This window comes from Phacochoerus africanus, chromosome X (assembly GCF_016906955.1).
Source record: "Phacochoerus africanus isolate WHEZ1 chromosome X, ROS_Pafr_v1, whole genome shotgun sequence".
Taxonomy (NCBI): domain Eukaryota; kingdom Metazoa; phylum Chordata; class Mammalia; order Artiodactyla; family Suidae; genus Phacochoerus; species Phacochoerus africanus.
Window position 1 is genome coordinate 114,123,554 of NC_062560.1, and position 18,753 is coordinate 114,142,306.

An 18,753-nucleotide genomic window follows, 5' to 3' on the forward strand; every position below is an offset into this window, starting at 1 on the left:
CTTCCCCTTTGGGCCTCAGAGGAAGGCTACCTAGCACAGCAGACCCAGAAGAACTTTTCTTCACCTTTCGTTCCTGGTCTCCAGTTTGCAAGAATTCGAGAATTCCCAGCTGTAGCCAGCAGCTATTATCTTGCTGTAGCTGGGAGGAGAGTCTGGGTCCATGGCTCCAAAAGCAGCATAAATCAAGATTTCTGGGAGAGGCTTACGAAACGGTGTTCAACAGCTGCCTCCTTGGGAGGGGCTCGCACAGAGCCATGCACGCGGCCACACACACACAGGGTTTGTCTTGGGCCCAGTTCCCTTGCCCTCCCCCCCCCCCCCCCCCCCGCAGGTGATGCTCTCCCCTCCCCATCCCCCTCGCGCACACAGTACCTTCTCCCCTTCGCGCCTCCCTCAAGACCTGCTTTCAGCGGAGAAATTTCCAAGCTCATCTGCTTACAGTGTATATGGTCGATAGGATATGATGGGGCCGCCCACCCAGGGGCAGGGGTCCTTTAACAGGGATCAAAGCTCGAAACCAAAGCAACAGGGCTCTAAAACCTGCGGAATTCTAGGCATCTGCCAGTGGGAAGGGAGTGTTTAAACTGAGGGGCAATGAGGCCTTTTTTGGTACACCTGAAATCACATCATGTAGACAGTTGCTTATATGTCAGGCCGGTGCTGCTCACAGCCAGCACCTCCCTGGCCACACCTCTGCACGCTATGGCACACAGCCACTTTGTCTCCCTTCTCCCGCAGTGTATGACTCCTTTGTGGGGCGGAGGGGAGGGGAGGCGCCAGGCACACTGATCCCAATTCTCCCAAATGTATAAGCTATGATCAGAGAATGAATTATGGTCCTTTGGGAAAGAGTGTTCATTCATTCATCCCAGCCAGCAGGCCAGTGCCATGTAAATGGTAACTTTGTAAGTTGAAAGACTTAGAGCCATTTTGAAAATTGCATAATAATCCCAGGCAGAATTTGGCTCCATGTGTATGGAAAATTAATAGGCCCAGCTGAGATGCTTGCATTATGAGTTGTGGATGGAGAGCGTCTCCTCAGACCAGGGCTATGCTTTGCCTCACTAAATGCACAAAATATACTGAGGTTCTTGTGAGGTAGATGCAAGACTTGGGAAAAAAAAAACCTATTGGGATTTTTATTTGTGGCATCACGTTGGGATGACTTCCAATAAAAAGTTATTCTGTGCTGTCTTCATGTGTCGAAAGGATATTGATCTAGATGGCCAACATATTTCTTCATACCCCTAGTCCATTTTTTTTTCCCCATTGGCCAGATATACTGTATTGCGTCTCTCTTGCAGAGGCTATTTGGTTTCATGTTAAAACTTAAGAGGTGTGTAGTTTGGTGAGTGAGAGGATGGTAGCTTGAAACCTAAAGGCTGGTGATGCTGCCTGAGGCGTGGCTTTATGCGCCACGTGGCAATTCATGAATACTTCGTATTGCTTTGAATTATTGTGGCCCCCAAAACACAGTGGTTCAGGTAACGTAATATATTTATTTTGTGTATGATGTGTGGAATCTATAAGTAAGTTGACTGCGTTTTTTTCCTGGGACGTTATGCTCTGGAAGCTGGGGCCCTAGAGGTCCACAGTGGATCTCTAACGGCTGACCGCTCACAGGTCTGCTTCCCTCGAGACCCTCTCCCATCTCCAGAGCTCCCTTAATTCCCAGCAACGCATGGGAGGACGTCAGCAGCCACCAGCACAGACAGCAGCTCGTACTTTCAGCGACCTCCTGCACCCCGCTTCCCAGGCCTCATCCGCAGTCTCAAGGCCGGGCGATTTCACAAGTAGCATCTCTCTCATAAGAAGAGGCCCTTCCCCAGCAGTACCCCGACCTCTGTAGTTATCGTAAAGGCTATCCATTAGGAACCGTGTTCTCGAGAGGCAGTATAGGGTTGAGACCTGCAGCCAAAGAAAAGGAACAGCCGTAGCAGACCGTTCCGCACCCCACCGCCCAGCCAGCCCGGAGCCTCCCATCCTTGCTCCACCACCACCTGGAGTGACCACTGCATTTCCCGCCTTGCAGAGCGAATGCTCTGTGTACCATTCTGTCTCCATCACGACCTGCAAGCTTTAGATGCCCAGGGCTTCATAGTCATGTCAGAAAATGAAAATAATAGAAAGTAAACTTGATCCTTCACTCCAGACGGTGTGAGAAGCCTTACCCTAAGCAGGTACACGGTACCTTGGCCCATGGTAGTCGCTGAGTAACTGTTTCTAAATAAAGCCCCGAAAACACTTTTCCTTCTTCTTTTTTGTTTTGTGTGTGTGTGTGTGTGTGTGTTTGCTTTTTTTTTTTTTTTTTTTCAGCCACACCTGTGGCATATGGAAGTTCCCTGGCTAGGGGTTGACTCGGAGCTGCAGCTGCTGGCCTGCACCACAGCCATGGCAACACTGGATCCGAGCTGCATCTGGGAACTATGCCACAACTTGTGGCAACACTGGATCCTTAACCCATTGAACAAGGCTAGGGATCGAACCTGCATCCTCACGGAAAGTACATTGGGTTCTTAACCCACGGAGCCACAGCAAGAACTCCTAAAATGCTTTTCTTTACAAAAATAAAACTACCACATTCTCTAATGAGAGTTCCTATTTTTTATTTTGGTCATGCCCACAGGACGCAGAAGTTCCTAGGCCAGGGATCGAGCCCAAGCCGCAGCAGTGAGCAGAGCCACAGCAGGAACGTTGCTGAGTCCTTAACCTGCTGAGCCACCAGGGAACTCTAGAGGGTTCCTATTAAAATCACAACACGGAGTTCCCGTCGTGGCGCAGTGGTTAACGAATCCGACTAGGAACCATGAGGTTTCGGGTTCGGTCCCTGCCCTTGCTCCATGGGTTAACGATCCGGTGTTGCCGTGAGCTGTGGTGTAGGTCACAGACGCGGCTCGGATCCCGCGTTGCTGTGGCTCTGGCGTAGGCCGGTGGCTACAGCTCCGATTCGACCCCTAGCCTGGGAACCTCCATATGCCGCGGGAGCGGCCCAAGAAATAGCAACAACAACAACAACAAAAAAAAAGACAAAAAGACAAAAAAAATAAAAAAATAAAAATAAAAATAAATAAAATCACAACACATAAAAACTGTCCAATAATAGGTAGCCCATTTGAAGATAGATTTCTAATGAAAAGATTTCTCCTACAAAAATAATCCCACAGGAACACTCTTCTTCTTTGGCTCACTCTTCTCCAAGCAATACTCAGAAGACAGTGAATATGATTTGCAGGAGATTTTGATTCTCAGTTAATCTTGGTGTAAATTACAGAACAGAGGTTGAACTCCACAGCCTCTGTGTTTTACCAATTATTTCCCCCTTAATTTACATCATGTTTTTTGTCGTAAAGGAAAGAGATGCTAGCCTGTGCACCAAAACTTAGCAAAGGTACCAAAACAAAGCAAGATGTTAAGATCCAGAGAGAAGTACTGCTTTCTTGGAATGCCTTCATCTCATTCATTCTTATAAGATGTCAGAAGTATAGCAAGTCTCCTTGCCCTAAATAAATTGCATGTCATTACTCAGAAGTTTGAAGCTCTGTTGGATGTCGCCAGTCCTTCTCTTAACTCCTGTGAAACTCACGGTTAATGCCACATGGGTTGACAGCAGCTTTTTGTCTGGTATTGTTCTGAAGTTGTTTCATGCAGGACTGCCCTGTCTTCCCAAATGGGATGGAATAAGCGAAAGAACAGAGGACCAGCAGTCACAAGAGCTGGTTTCTAGTTCTGGTTCTGCCACGCTGAGCACTGTGACCCTGATCAGGAATTGCCCATCTCTGGACCACAGCCTCCTTAGCTGGAAAGTAAGGATGGCAGAACATAAGCTTCCTGAGGTTCCTTCCACCTCTAACGGCCTGTGTTTCTGCGGTTGTGAACTCCTTGAGGAAGGATTCTTAGACTTCTGTACCCAGAATTGAGCAGGGCCGAGAACAGAGTAGGCCCCCAATACATGTTTATTAAATGAATGGTGGCGTGCACCCCTCACCACACAGACCCCAGAGATGGCTCTACAGGAGATGCTCAAGAAATAGTTGTTGAGTCATCAGTGCACTTCTTAATCAAACTACTGTGTACAGCATTTAAAAATCTACTTTTTCTCCTAACAGGCTGCACACTAATGCTTGTTGTAAGCAATGTGGCAAGAGTGGAGAAATAAAGACATACTTCTTTTGTATTTTCTTTATCTCCAGAAATCTAAATCAGAGATGGTTTTAGTAATTAAGTCACTAAAATTTTTAAATAACTGAGGCTTTGATATGGACTCTTTAAGGCTGTGAAGTACTAAAGGTAAGAGAGTATGTTTAGCGAAATCTCACTGCAGGGGAGGGGGTCTAACAGATTATTGCATTGTTTGGAAATGATGGTAACAGACTTTTAGGAGGTTTTAGTCAATCCTTTCTATGAAAATCTTTCTGAAATGTATTGCATATTTCCCTGCCTCAGTAAACAAAGTATATGAAATCTCACCTAATCTATTCTTGATGTTCTATCATGGCCAACTTTTGATCTATGGTATGCATACACAGAAATGGTGAGACAGTGAGCTGAATCTACACTGGAGCCACTACACGCCATGAAACTTGCTTTCTTAAAAACCACAACAAAAATCCCCTGTAAGGACTGTTCCTACCTCTCTGCCACATGATCTGGAACATATAAATCCACACCCTCCTTCATTAGTCTGCTTTTTACAAACTGTAATTCTGCGAACTAAAGGCTAAAGCAGCCCTCGCTAGGATGTTCCTTTGGTCTCGGCCCCAGTACCTTCACCCTCGGAGTGGATTTCAACCCACTCTTCAGTTTACTTGCTTTAACTTAGGTTGCAACACAGGGATCACCAGAGTCCACCCAGCGTGGTGGAATGGACACAGTTTGCAGAGTTCGATAGTCCCAAGTCCAGTCTCCTGTCCTATTACTTCCTGGCTGGGCGACCTTGGACAAGCTGCCTTACGTGGCTGAGACTTCACTTACAAAATGAGGATTAAACACTTAACCTTGGTCGATGAAAGGGTAAACAGATAGATCACGTGACAATGCAAGTCTGGTACAAGGCTAACTATAGAATTTAGGTGTCGGAAAACTAGCATTCTCTCAACTTCTCTGTATGCTAGGAAAAATATAATCTTGAATAGATGAAGCTTCTGGCAAGTCGTAGGCTGTCACGTTATCCTACTAACCTTATGGCTATTTCTTTTCAAGGCCATCAAAGCCAGGTTTCTTTGTTTGCTTATTTATTTGTGAGAGGCATTGACGAATGTTTTATTACCAATATTTATGAAGCAGTCACTATGCTCTAAGCACTGGTGATACGGTAATGAAGGCGAAATTCTTGCCCTCACCGCCCTTATCCAGTTTGTTTTTAACCACCAGGGAGGTCCGGCACTTTTGGTTGGGATTTCACTGCCGGGTTTATCACGATGGCGGCTTTGGGAACGCCAGAATAGCAAGATTTGTACTGATTTGTAAGGTTGAAGGAAGCCCTGCTCTTAGAGGGTCCCCTTTAACTTCACGATCTTGGCTCCAGCTCAGTCCTCCCACAGCCTCCCTTAAAACAGGTCCATGTGGAGGGTATGGGAGCTGAGCAGTGTTCACTCATGGCCAGGGTCCAGCAAGAGACCTGCCACAGGCCCAGGAATTCTCAAACACTGATTTGCCTTTCCATTTCCCAGGGCTTAACCTCTGTCGGTTGGCCTCCCCAATTACAATTACATTTCCAGACTTTTTTTTTTTTTTTGGCCTTACCCTCAATTCCCAGCCTTAGTAATGGCTCGTATTTCCTGGATGTAACTACAGGAGCTCAAATTCACTTCTGAAAAAAAAGTTTTCAAACTTGAGCTTGCAGGCACATATACCCCAGTTTTCAACTTCACAGTCATAGTCACATATACTCATACCATTTCTAATTTACCGCTGTATGGAAATATCATGCCATATGTCCTTCTCCTTTTTTTCCTGCTTGATACTAGGCAATGAATTGACTCTTCTGCAGAGGAAAAAGGCCAGTGCGATCCTGACAACGGGAAACAATGCCAGTCTCTTCAGCTGTTAGTCTATATGTGGAGGGGACAGCATCTACCCCAGAGATGGAAGGGAAAGTTCATCTTCCTTGGCATAACTGCTGCCATGGCAAAGAGGTCATTTAATCACATACAATCAGCTAGACAAGATGATAACATAAAGCGGGATTTTGCAGGCTGCTAGACCTTTGTTTATCAGATGGCCTTACACCACCCAAGGATGGGAAATCCTGACAGAGTTAAAGAGAAAAAAAATCAAGGAATGAAGGATGGATTTGCCTCGTTTCCTCTGGTATACTTTCAGAGACATGGTAGAGTTCTTGTCTCTAAAACGAGAAGCTCAGCAGATTGTCCTTCTAGGAGCAGTTGTGCTCACAACTGAAGCAGCCATGATTCTGAGATCCAGGGAGAAATTCTTTCTTTCTCACTTTAATTTTGCTGCGGACAGAACTTGTAAGATTATTGATGTGCTTTCACACACTGATAGTGTCATCAACATTAAAAAAAAAAAAAAGAAAGAAAATTGTAAGCCTGCCCCACTTCCTTATCTCTGTGCTAACATTATTTTGGATTCTCCAAACCGAGGCAGTGTATTCATTCATACCATTCTTTCCTTAGAATTTGATCTCTGAGGGTGCTTAAATTCAACAAACAGGGATTAAAGTAGTGGTAACACACAGTGCAATTCCATGACCTGACAACAAACCTCTTAATCTGAGAAGAGGCCAAGTTTCCAGGACTACGTAATAATCCCAGTTAAACTGGCTCCTTCCAGAATCTCTTCCATTTGTTTAAGACTTCATCTTTTTACAAAGGGCTTCCCCATATCTTATCTGGAGTGTTCTTCACGACAGCCCTCTGAGATAGACCAGGCGTCCCAATATTGTTACCCCAGTAATACTGATGAGAAAACCTCTGAGATTTAGAGGGTAAAGTGACGCTCCCAAGGTCACGGAGCAGGTCAGCAATGAAGACAGGACCATAACCCAGGTCATATACCTCCAATACCTTCCAGAAATAAAAACTGCCAACCAGCCATGTGGCAGTGGCTTAAAACCTAAATGTCATAGGCAAAAACTTCTGAATGTTATCCAGATGTCTTTGAGAGGTTCAGGGGAATCAATATTCACCTTAAAGAGCCAGGCAAGAAAAATGACATGTTATGAAAAACATGCCAATTTGGGATTTACTACATGAGAGAGAAAAGCTGGGGACAACAGAGACAGGGCCAAGTTGCAAACAAACTATTTCTTGTGCTCTCCGATTCACTGCAGACAATGACCTGTGCACAAGATAGAAAAGGTACAATGTTGGCAGTAGGAAAGTGAGTTTGTATCATGTGATTCACTCACAATTTGTGGGGGAAAAGCGGAAGATGTGTTGAAAATCACCCCTGCAGTTTGATTTTAAATGTTTGGAGAACCTTTTCTTCCTTGTAAGTGAAAAAGCCAAGGTGGTTCGGGGGAAGCCTGTCTCCCTTCTTCTTCCAGCCTGGTATCAGGAGGGTCGATGAAGAAATCCAAAGAAGCCCCAGTGACGCGGCCTTTGAAAGCATCCGAAGTTCACTTCCTCGCGCCAGCCGAATTTGACAGCTCACTGTGGAGACCACAGACGACTGAAAACTCAGAATTTCTCAAAATGCAGTCGTAACGCCTGGGTAGGAAGCACGGGGTGCATTCGTGACAGGGAATGCACAGCTTCCCTCGGGGCAAGTGGCTCCATGGGTCAGAGTCAGGCCTCGTGCCTGCAACTGGGGGGTTCAGGTCTCCCCGAAGCCCTCTTCTTCCTTCCTTGTCCTTATAGTCTGAGAGGGGCACTAAGCCCGTCACAGGAGAGCTCCCCACAGGAAGGAAAAGTTCGCCTAAGAGGGAGCTAAACCGACAAAGCTGAGTTGCCAGAATCCCTCCACAGGCCACCCAAGCAGTGAAGAAATTCATGGAGAGAAAGAAAGAAAGAAAAGACCCACAGCCGTGAGCAGAGCCAGCTGGGAGGGATGTTATTACTTTATTTCTATTTTCTTAACTGTGTGTGTGTGTGTGTGTGTGTGTGTGTGTGCGCGCGCGCGCGTGTGTGTGTGTGTGCGCGTGCGCGCGTGCGCGTGCATGTGCGTTGAGGGGGAGAGCGGATTGATTGCAGAAAATGTCTGGGTCCACAGCACTCAAGATGGAAACTTTTGTTGATATAATTTCTCCTAACGTTCCTCCACCTTCCTTCCCTTCTCCCCCATTTCCCCAGTGGCTATCAAGAGCTGTATATATCTGACCACAAAACAGCCAGTCAGTTCAAGTCAAAAATGCAGCCAGCCATCTGGATTGACTCAAACTCTGTCTACACACACCAATTGGCTTGGGGGTAAAAAAATGTAATTCAGTGGAACAACTGGTTATTTTTAAAACAACGAGTTGAATTCAGACAACCATCCAATTAGTTGATTTCAAAATGCCTGTTTGGCGACATGAAAAGGGTTATTTTCAAAGGGCCTTGTGTGCGCATAAACAACCTGAATGCTATTAAATTGACGAGCTATTTTGGAATCAAGTAGATAAGGCCCAAGCGGCTGGACTCTGTTTACAGAGGGGAAACCTGTTAGGGTAGGCACTCCAGAGGGTGACACCTTCTGTTGGAAGGATGAAGTCTGTCCCCTGACAGCGGCACGACCATACCCTGCTCTGTAGAGGCAAGCACCTCATTCTTCCCGCCGACGTGCCCTGGCCCTGGACGTGCCCCGCCGGCCAGAAGGCCCAAGATGCGCAAAAGGCTCCTCAAAGGCAAAGGTGCTTGCTTGGCTTAGCTAGTGCCACGTAACACGTCTCCTAACGCGCGCAGGGATGTTAACTCGTTTCTCTCTGCCCTTTAACGGGCTTCGGTCTCACTCCATCCAGCAAGGAAGCCTCCTCTGAGCCATCTGACCCAAGTCATCCTGAGGTGGGTCCCTTTAAACTGCACGGCTCTCTCTCTCCTCGAGCTTCTCTCCCCGTGTGACATGGCTAAGAAATGATTGAAGAAAAAAAGGGGGGACGAAGGTCTCCTCCCGAAGAGAATTTTATTTGCACTCCCCATGCTTTGTCATAAAGGCCATTCAACCGTGTTAATCATATAATAAGTTTTAGAGAAGCTCTCTTTTTTCACATTAGGCTTAAAATGTGGCGCCGATGGCTCCCTTAGAAAAGATTTCTTTGACGTCTAAGACACAAAGGACCTCAGCAAACGCTCTCTCGGAGTTAAATGAGTGGCGCTTAAGTGCTGACTCTCCATCCCCGGTGACAAGCATTTACTAAGTGAAACTTTTGTTACTGCACATGTCTTACTTGGGTGTGTCTTAATCCCGAAATGTTGTGGAGGTTTTGTTTTAGTGTGTGTGTGTGTGTGTGTGTGTGTGTGTGTGTGTTTAAAAAACATTTATTTTATCAGAAAGGATGCTCACAATGGAAGCATTCATTGCCATGGCTGTGGCTGGGTCTTTAGGTTTAAGACTGGTTAAGCTGCCCCAGGTAGAAGTGTTTGCACAGCTACAGAAGGATAGAATCACAGCCCCCGCGTTGGAAGGGGCCCCATTAAGCCAGTCCTTGCCTTTAGGCATCCAAGCCAGAGGAATAGCCACCCTTTAAGATCTCCAAAGACAAAAACTCCATATATAGTTCTTTTTATTATAAAAAGTGAACTGTGAAACATATTTACAAGGGAATAATATTATAATCCACCTTTAAACATTTGCTTTCCCAAGCTTTAAAAAATTAATAAAGTTTCCTTTTTCCTTTGAAAAAAATCCTTTCAGTAGAAACATTTCTCCTGTTTTTGAGGACCCGTATGGGACTTTTCTCTCAGGAAATTCTACCAGAAATCATTATATTTCTCCTTAAAAGCGGGTTTGCTTTTATCTTATGGATGTTCTGAATCAAGAAGTGTTTCCTTTTTCCCTTTGACTGTTGGAAAGCTCAGATCCGAATGTGTAATCAATGAACAGGCCCCTGCGCCCCCTTCATCCGTTTTCCTTCCCTTCTTTTCCCTTCATCCCAATTTTTTTTTTGTCTTTTTGCCTTTTCTAGGGCCATACCCACAGCATATGGAGGTTCCTAGGGTCGAATCGGAGCTGTAGCCGCCGGCGGCCTACGCCAGAGCCACAGCAATGCGGGATCCGAGCCGTGTCTGCAACCTACACCACAGCTCACGGCAACACCGGATCCTTAACCCACTGATGGAGGCCAGGGATCGAACCCGAAACCTCATGGTTCCTAGTCGGCTTTGTTAACCACTGCGCCACGACGGGAACTCCCTTCATCCCAGTTTCTTCACCTAGTTGTGTTTTGGGTTGTTGTTTCTGGGCTTTTTGGATTGGTCTGTTTTGATGTTTGTAAGCAGTTTCACGAAACAATTAAGAGCAGCAGAGGCTCTGGACCCCAGCTCCAACCTTCTGTAGCTGAAGCTCTTTGAGTCTCAGTTTCCTCATCTGTAAAATGGAGATAACAATAGTAGTTCCTACCTCATGCGGATGTTGTGGGTGTTAAATAATAAAACCCACATAGAGTGCCAAGCCAATAGTAAGCACTTTCATTATTAATATTATAATTGTGCAACCTTAAATCATTTGGGGAGCAAGAGGGCAAAAACTAATTATTTACTCCCCGAATCAAAATTTCAATCTTTTATCCCACTTCTCCTTCTGTCTTTTGTATAAACTACCTTTCAAGTGAGATCATTTGATGTTTCACACTTTGATGAAACCCCTTCTACTACTTTATAGGATAGAGCTTCCCAAACTTGTGTGATCTTAAGAACCAGCAGAAACACCTATTAAAAATGCACATTCTGGAGTTCCCGATGTGGCACAGGGGGTTAAGAATCCGACTGCAGTCATTCGGGTCACTGCAGAGGTGTGGATTCGATCCCTGGCTTGGTGCAGTGGGTTAAAGGATCCATCATTGCTGCAGCTACAGCATAGGTCGCAGCTGCGGCTGAGATCCGATCCCTGGCCTATGGGACTTGCTTATGCCATGGGTGCAGCCATAAAGAATGCATATTTCTACTCTTGTTGCATAAATGATCAGTTCAAGATCCGATGTTTCTGGGACTGCAATATTCTATATTGGATTTGATCGTCAGCTTTTTGTGCAGTATATGCCACACTGTCTATACTTTCCTATAAGAATCTAATCACAAACTTCCAAACTTGGCTTTCTATGGAGTGAGTGTCCCACTAACACTTTAAGTTTTGTTTCCTTGCCTTTCCTTCAGTGACTTTTTCTACCACTGCTTTTTATTATTTTACTTGCTGCCCTGCCACTAGTATGAGCCTAACTTTTTCCAACTCCCAATGCCCCTTCTTCCTTCCCTACTCCTCACCCCCCAACGCTCCTTTGGGTGAAGTCTATCAGAGCTAAAGTTGTAAGCCTGTTTGTATCTTTTTGTGACTGAAGGTATATGGACATTAACAGAAAAAGAGTTATTCAGTAACCATTCCAACCCCTTCTTTGGGGAGAAAAACATCTGCAGCCTTTTTTATTTTATTGGCCTGCTTGATGGCTCTACAACCCAGTGAAAAAGGAGCCCCACCCACCACAAGGCTCTTCATCCTGCTGGGGAAGCCATACATAGTTGAGAGACCAAAAAGTGCAAAAAAAAAAAAAAAAAAAGCTTGTATCCGCCTTCCTCTGTTTTCCATGGATAAATGCCAAATCCCTCATACTTAAACTTTTCCCCCTTCCTTTACGTTGCCTCCCAGTTTTCTTTTGAATGAATGAATAAATTGTCCACCTCTCCAAATTTTCTCAATAACCTACCTCTATAGCTCATTCCAGTGTTTAATTACCTTGACAAAAGAGAGAGAGAGAGAGAGAGAGAGAGAGAGAGAAGGAAAGAGAAAGAAAGAAAGAAAGAAAGAAAGAAAGAAAGAAAGAAAGAAAGAAAGAAAGAAAGAAAGGAAGGAAGGAAGGAAGGAAGGAAGGAAGGAAGGAAGGAAGGAAGGAAGGAAGGAAGGAAGGAAGGAAGGAAGGAAGGAAGGAAGGAAGGAAGAGAGTCTTGCCTACTAACATCCTAAAATCTCTCCTGCTTTATCTTAAGACTGTTTGGGCTGTTTCCCCTTGTTACATGTGTGTTGCTAGGATAGTACAAGTATTTTCAAGATGAATTCTCTGCCAAAAGATCTTGCTACTGAGTCATCGCCATCCCCATCTTTTTAAAAACATGAACAAGTCTCAGCAGCACTTCATTCACACTAGTAAACATTACCTAGGGAAAGAAAGAACAGGCTTCGAGAACAAGACATCGTCATTAAAAATAAATGTTTACTGAGTACCTACTCAGTGCATGGCACTGTTAGCCCTAGAGATATAATAAGCACCTGCCTTTAGGCACACATGCATACACATGTACCACCGTGTGCTAAATCCAGAGAAGTGGCTCACACTAGAAGGATTATTGGAATTCCAAGGAGGGAGCAATTCTGCCCGAAGGGCCTGGGTGGTCACAAAAGGTAAGGCTCCAAGCGCTGAAGAAAGGGTAGCAGAGAGCCTGAGAGAATTAATGGGAACAAAGACCAGGAAACAGGAACGAAAATAGTTCGAGGGGAAACAATTAGGAGACCATTTGACGGGAGCAGACAGTTTGTGTGGACGGGAAGACGAGTGGGAGACCATAATGGAGCGGCAGACCTTAGTCTGCTTACAGAGGGCCTTGAATGCCAGGCTAATTAGTGCAGCCTTATCCTATAAGCAATAAGGAGCGCCACCCTCACAGATAAAAGAAACAGGAGACCACTGGGGCTTCTGGGTACCTTCAAGGAAAGGAGGCAGGGACACTGATTACAAGAGCTTTGTGAAATGGCTTGAGTTTGTATAACCGGTCTCCGTATTTGTGACTCTGTTCTTCCCTTAAGGTATCGCCACTGTTTGGGAGGACACAAGAAGACAGGAGTGGGAGCGATTACATCCTACCCTAAAGGAAGGGGAAAGGACCCCAAGCAATGCAGTAAGTGGTGATGGTGGTTTTAAACGTAGAAAAACAGACCAGGAAAACCCCCGAGGCTCCCAGAAGGGCCAAGACATGCTGTATGTTGTTTGGTGCCAGCATGGGACTGCGAAAGGCCTTCCAGGGCTTTGTAAGGAACCTCAGGTATTTCCCCACCAGCCGCATTTTTCAAAGGTGTGTCTCATGCTAGTTTAGAGAAGGAAACTTAAAGGGGCATTGTTAACTGAATGTACCATTTTGGGAACCTCAGAGAACTCGCAGAACATTCTGTAAATACTGCCTTGTTGAACTGTGGGATTGACTAGGTACCAGGGAACATCTTAAGTCCCCTAATTTGAAAGCACTACTGGGGCCACAGCGGCTCCCCACGTCCTCACTCAGATTTGATGCAAAAGGGGAAAAAAATTATTTTCAGCCAAGTGTTGATCGTGCCCGGCTAAGACAAGCCGTGGATTTGGATAATCAAGCGCTGCTCTCTGCTGCTCTCTTCCTAATTCAATATGGCCTCAGTATTGCGGACGGGCAGCTGTCTGTCCAGGACCACTTGGGAAAGGCTTCTGTCCCCAGTGATCTTCATTTCTAGCTGAGCTGCTCTCCGTTCAAAATTCACCCTTTTTCCCCTTCGCAAGTAGAGAATCCGCAGTGTTTAGCTGATAGGGCACAAAATGACTGGGAAAAACCCCGTTACCTCTTTTCATCCACTCTGCCCATTAGTCAAGGAAACAGCCCTGACTTGCATGATCATTTTGCACCTGGTGCCTAAAAGACATTTAATAGTATTTGCTGAATGAATGAATGAATGAATGCCCGGCACAAGGTGAGGTTCTGGGCATTCTGCAGTAAAGAAGAAAATAGACCCAAATCGCCACATTGTAGCGAGAGAAAAGAAGAAACCCAAGTTGTATCAGACACAGCACTAAGCACATGCTAAGTACCCAATAGATATGTGGTGAATGGGAGACTTTAATATAATAAGGCATCTGCCTCCTCAGCCTCCTCAAAAAACTTACTATCTTCAAAAATTAAAAACAGAATTACCACATGATCCAGCAATTCCATTCCTCGGTATATGTCTGAGAGAACTGAAAGCAGACGCTTTAACAGGTATTTGTTACCAGTGTCCATAGCAGCATTTTTCACGACAGCCAAACGCTGGAAACAAAATGTGGCATGTGCATACGAACGGAATATTATTCAGCCTTTCAAAGAAAGGACATTTTGATACATGCTACACCACACACAGACCTTAAGGACATTATGCTAAGTGAAATAAGCCCGTCACAAAAAGACAAACACTGTATAATCTCACCTCAATAAGGGGTCTAGAGTAGTGAGATTCATAGAGACAGAAAGCAGAAGGGCTGCTTGCCAGGGGCTGGGAAGAGGGAGGAATGGAGGGTTTACTGCCTGGCAGATACAGAGTTTCAGTTGCGAAAGATGAAAAAGTTCTGGAGATCTGTTGCAGGCCAATACGAATATACTTAATGCTACTGAGCTGCGCGCTTAAAATGAGTAGGATGGTAAATTTTATGATAAGTGTGCTTTACCACAATTAAAAGAAAATTAAACACGTATGCACCCTCTTTTTGTCAGAATCGTTCAAAGATTAACAAACACAAACCCTTTGCTAGAGTTTACATTGTCATACAGACCCTTCATGATGTGGCCAGGCGTGTCAAGGCCATACAGACAAGAGAACACAAACATCAGCCCAGATATGGAGAGGCGGCTGGGTATTTACATTACCTAACAGAGCAAAGGTGAGTACATTTGGGGATGAAAGGAGGGCATGCTGTCCACACAGTGGGATGTGACTAGATGCTGCTCCCGATCCATTTCTCAAAAATGTATCCATTCCACTGTTGCCACATACAGTCCAAGCTGTGGTTCTTTCTTTTTGAATCTTGAAGGATTAAGATCTTCCACAATTCCTAATGAGCAGGCAAATGACCCAAGAAGGGACAAGACTGGTTTTGAGCTGGCAGTTTGCTGCCTGATTTTTATGACAGGGCTCCAGGATGAGAGATGAAGCACTGGGGGAGGAAAGGAGACGGGCGGGCGGGCGGGCGGGCGGGCAACCAAGACCAACTTCCCACTTGCACGCCCTGGTGGAGGAGGCTGGCAGGCAAAGACACTGAAGTGGCAAGTCCACACTCACACAGGCGTAGAGGGGTCATCCCCCTCTCAAATCCTGGAGAGGAAAGGAAAGTCACTGCTAAACCTTAGCCCTCCAGAGGCAGTGAGCTCCGTTCCTGCCACCCAAGGACTCCGACAGAGGCCAGGATGGGGAAGGGGTATTTCTCCCAACTCTACATTCGGTGCCTCTCTTAACGGAGACAGCTGGCGGAAGCTCCTTCACTTCACCCACCAGCACCGTCACATCTCAGTCCCTCCGGGGACACCAGCCCGGTGTGCGAGGGTCCTGGAAAGAGGTCTCTGCATCTTCCGTGAAGAAAGAGTTGGCTGGGCAGTATTCTTGAAGCCACATCACAGATGCATTTTTATCTCCTTAAAGGGACAAACTGTTTTTAAGGACCTCAGCACATTGTTTATGAGTCAATGGAAACTGCTAATAACAAATGGGTCTTATCTATTCATGAAAGCAAGCCTCGGAGGATCTCTCTTGGGAACCACTGTGAGCAGTTAGTTTGAGTTATTGTATACATAGACTTCAACTAATAAAAGGGCATGTTTTAAAACATTCCAGAATTCCAACCTGTCACTAGTTCAGATGGGTCTTCCTGCCCCCGCCCCCATTAGTCCAAATAGATGAGATTTTGCTGAAGCAGATTTTCGAGGAGTTTGCAAGTAGTAACGAAAAAGAGGGAGTTTCACTCACTCTCTCTCTCTCTCTCAATTTGAGACACATTGTTTGACATCTCACTATGAGGATCAATGGGTGACAATTTCTCCCAACTTGTTATTTACCTCGGTTCTCGCTAGAAAGTTGCATTACAACAAGAATGGGCATTGACGCTCTTGCCTGGTGCCAAACAACTTTCTTTTTCTTAGACTGACTCTTTTGATTTCATGAAAGTCATCATTAAGCTAATGTCAAATTTAACTTTCATTCATTTGTGAACACAAAGCCCAAATGCTCATCAATAGGATAAAGTATCCTAGAAGCTACTCTGGCCAGTCACTCTCTTTGAAACATCTCTTTGGATTGCAATGATAGCGGTGATGTGCTATATTTGTATAATTATTTTCTAAGATTATCAAGCTAGAAAATGCATGCTCAAAAAAAAAAAAAAAATCCAGAAGCCATCTAAGTGACATGTGGAAAGAAAGAGAAATTTAAATGAGCATTTCATTTTTCTAATCAGATAAAGAGCACTTCATCCCTAAAGCCTGTGGGAGCCCGTCATGCCAAGGGTTCTAGTCCGCATGCAGGAGTGGAGTTTCCCAGGAAGACACTGAGCCAAGTTCAGAAGCTTTAAATAGGCCTTTGGTTTTATATACATACATACACACACAGGTCAAGTGACAGTTGCATTTGCTTCCTCTATCACAGGAATTGTGACTTGAGAAAACATTTTCAGATCCACAGGAATAAGAAAGGAAAAAAGACGTCGCTCTGGTTCTGATTCTCATCAGTAGAAAGGGAGTGCCAAGACTTGGCGATAGGCACTTACCTGGCTCGCCGCAGGTGTGAAGTGTGAAGGAGGTCTGAGGCAATTTGGTGCTGAGAGGAAAGTATGCTGAACTGGGCTTCGTAGCTCAAATACTTTGTCATCCCTCGCCACCCAGCATGCACCTCATGAAATAAGCTTTAAAAGCTCACGAGGCAGGCAGCTTATAACAACAAAGGGATTCCCCTTCCAAGAAGTTTCCGGTCTGAGAGGACACACGTAGTACAGAAACGTTCCATTGTTAAGCAACCTAATATATGCATTAACTGAGGGATAGAAGAGCATAAGCGTTTTAGCTTCAAAGGCAAAGTCAACGAATTTGAGATGCACAATCTTACAATTAAGACTTCAAAACCAATTTTCAAAGCACAAGCAGATACAAGCCAATAGAAGAGGGCGAAAGTAAATGCAGGATCAACGATGCTGTGGCTAAAGCAGGTGGAAGTGAATCGTAGAGAGGCACTTTTCTTATTTAACAGGTGCCTTTGGCTCAGGCAATTGAAATATGCATGAAATCTCCTCCCTGAAGTCTTTCCTCTCCGGCGCTCCTTCTCTGGCTACACTGCCTTTTGGTCTCACTGTGCCTGGTGCACACGCCAGCACATCAACCGCAGCAACTTACTGCATTCCGGCGTCCTCACTGGATTTGAAGTACTTTGAGAACAAGGTCTTATTCTTTGGTGTGTCTCCATCACTCTAGCTCAATGCCTGGTACATAGGAGGTGCTCAATGCATTGTGTTTGGTTTGGTTTGGTTTGGTTTTTTGAATGGATGATATCCCATGATTCCCTGTGGTGAAAAGAGCCACAGCTAAATAAACGTTCCTGTTAAACTTATGTCAAGCCAATTTAGGGCCTCGAGGAAGAAAGAGAACTGTAAATTCCCAGCTCCTAAATCAAAGGTTGAAAGCTTGCTCCTCCCTAGCCATAGCTCCTTGATATGGCTCCTGATTAATAATCTGTTACATCCTCAAAAGGGGTCATTTTAAGGTAACCCAGAGGAGCTCCCATGACCTATTGACCTTTTATATCACCAAAAAGGAGCTAACTTTGGGTCAAAGGACAGCAGAATACTACGCCGTGATTCACATATTACCCAGAAAACTTTGGCTTCCTGGAATTCATAATAAAAATTCCAAATCCCCAGCAATAACTTTCAAACCCCACAATTCTTGCTAACACAGCAGAGTAACACTTGGATTCTATGCCAGGCCTTCTGACCTTTTGTTAATTGCAAAATAAACAGATCTCCAGTTTAGAGGGGCCTTCTCCTTTTATGGGCTCCCTGCAGTGTAGGCACTGCTCGAATGGTATTTATTTCAGCCATATTTGCTTTCCAACACTTGTTCAGAGCAGGAGGCAGGTGTCTGGGAGTGGAAGGAATAGGAATTGGAACAAGAGGAGAAAAGCAGGTGCCCTAATGTGCTGAAAGAAGCACCTGACTTATTCTTCAGAAAAGGCTGAGGTCCTAGAAGGATGCATGCAAATGAAATTTTATTCAATTTACAATTTTTCAACAAGTATTTCTGAGTCCCTACTCTTGCGCTTCACCCCGTCCTCACATAGCTCACTATGACAGAAGCAAAAACCAAACGCTGGGCGAGCCCAGGGTTGAGAGGGGACTGCTCTCCTCTGGCCAGTGCTAGAGACTGGCACAGAAACGTGCTAAGGAATGGCTGTGGTGGCATCACGAAGATGTGGCCACAGGTCGTGGATCCTCTCAGTTTTGCAGATTCAGAAACTTAAGTGTTGCTCTAGGGCTAGTCAAACTCCAAGAGCTTGATCCATGATACATCAGAAAGACAAATACTAATACAAACAATAAACTCAAATTGATTTACTATGTATTTACTATACGCCAAATGTTCTAAGTGCTTTATATGAATTATCTCATTTAGCACTCACGGGACCACCATGAGAAAAGTACTATCACCACCTTAATTTTTTTTCACCTGGGCCGTAGCGGTGAAAGCACCGAGATCTAATCACTAGACTCTACCAAGGAACTCCCCATCTTCATTTTTTTGTGGCCACACCCATAGCATGTTGAAGTTTGAGGACCAGGGATTGAACCTGGGCCACAGCAGTGACCCAACCTGCTGCAGTGACAACACCAGATACTTAACCCACTGCACCCCAAGG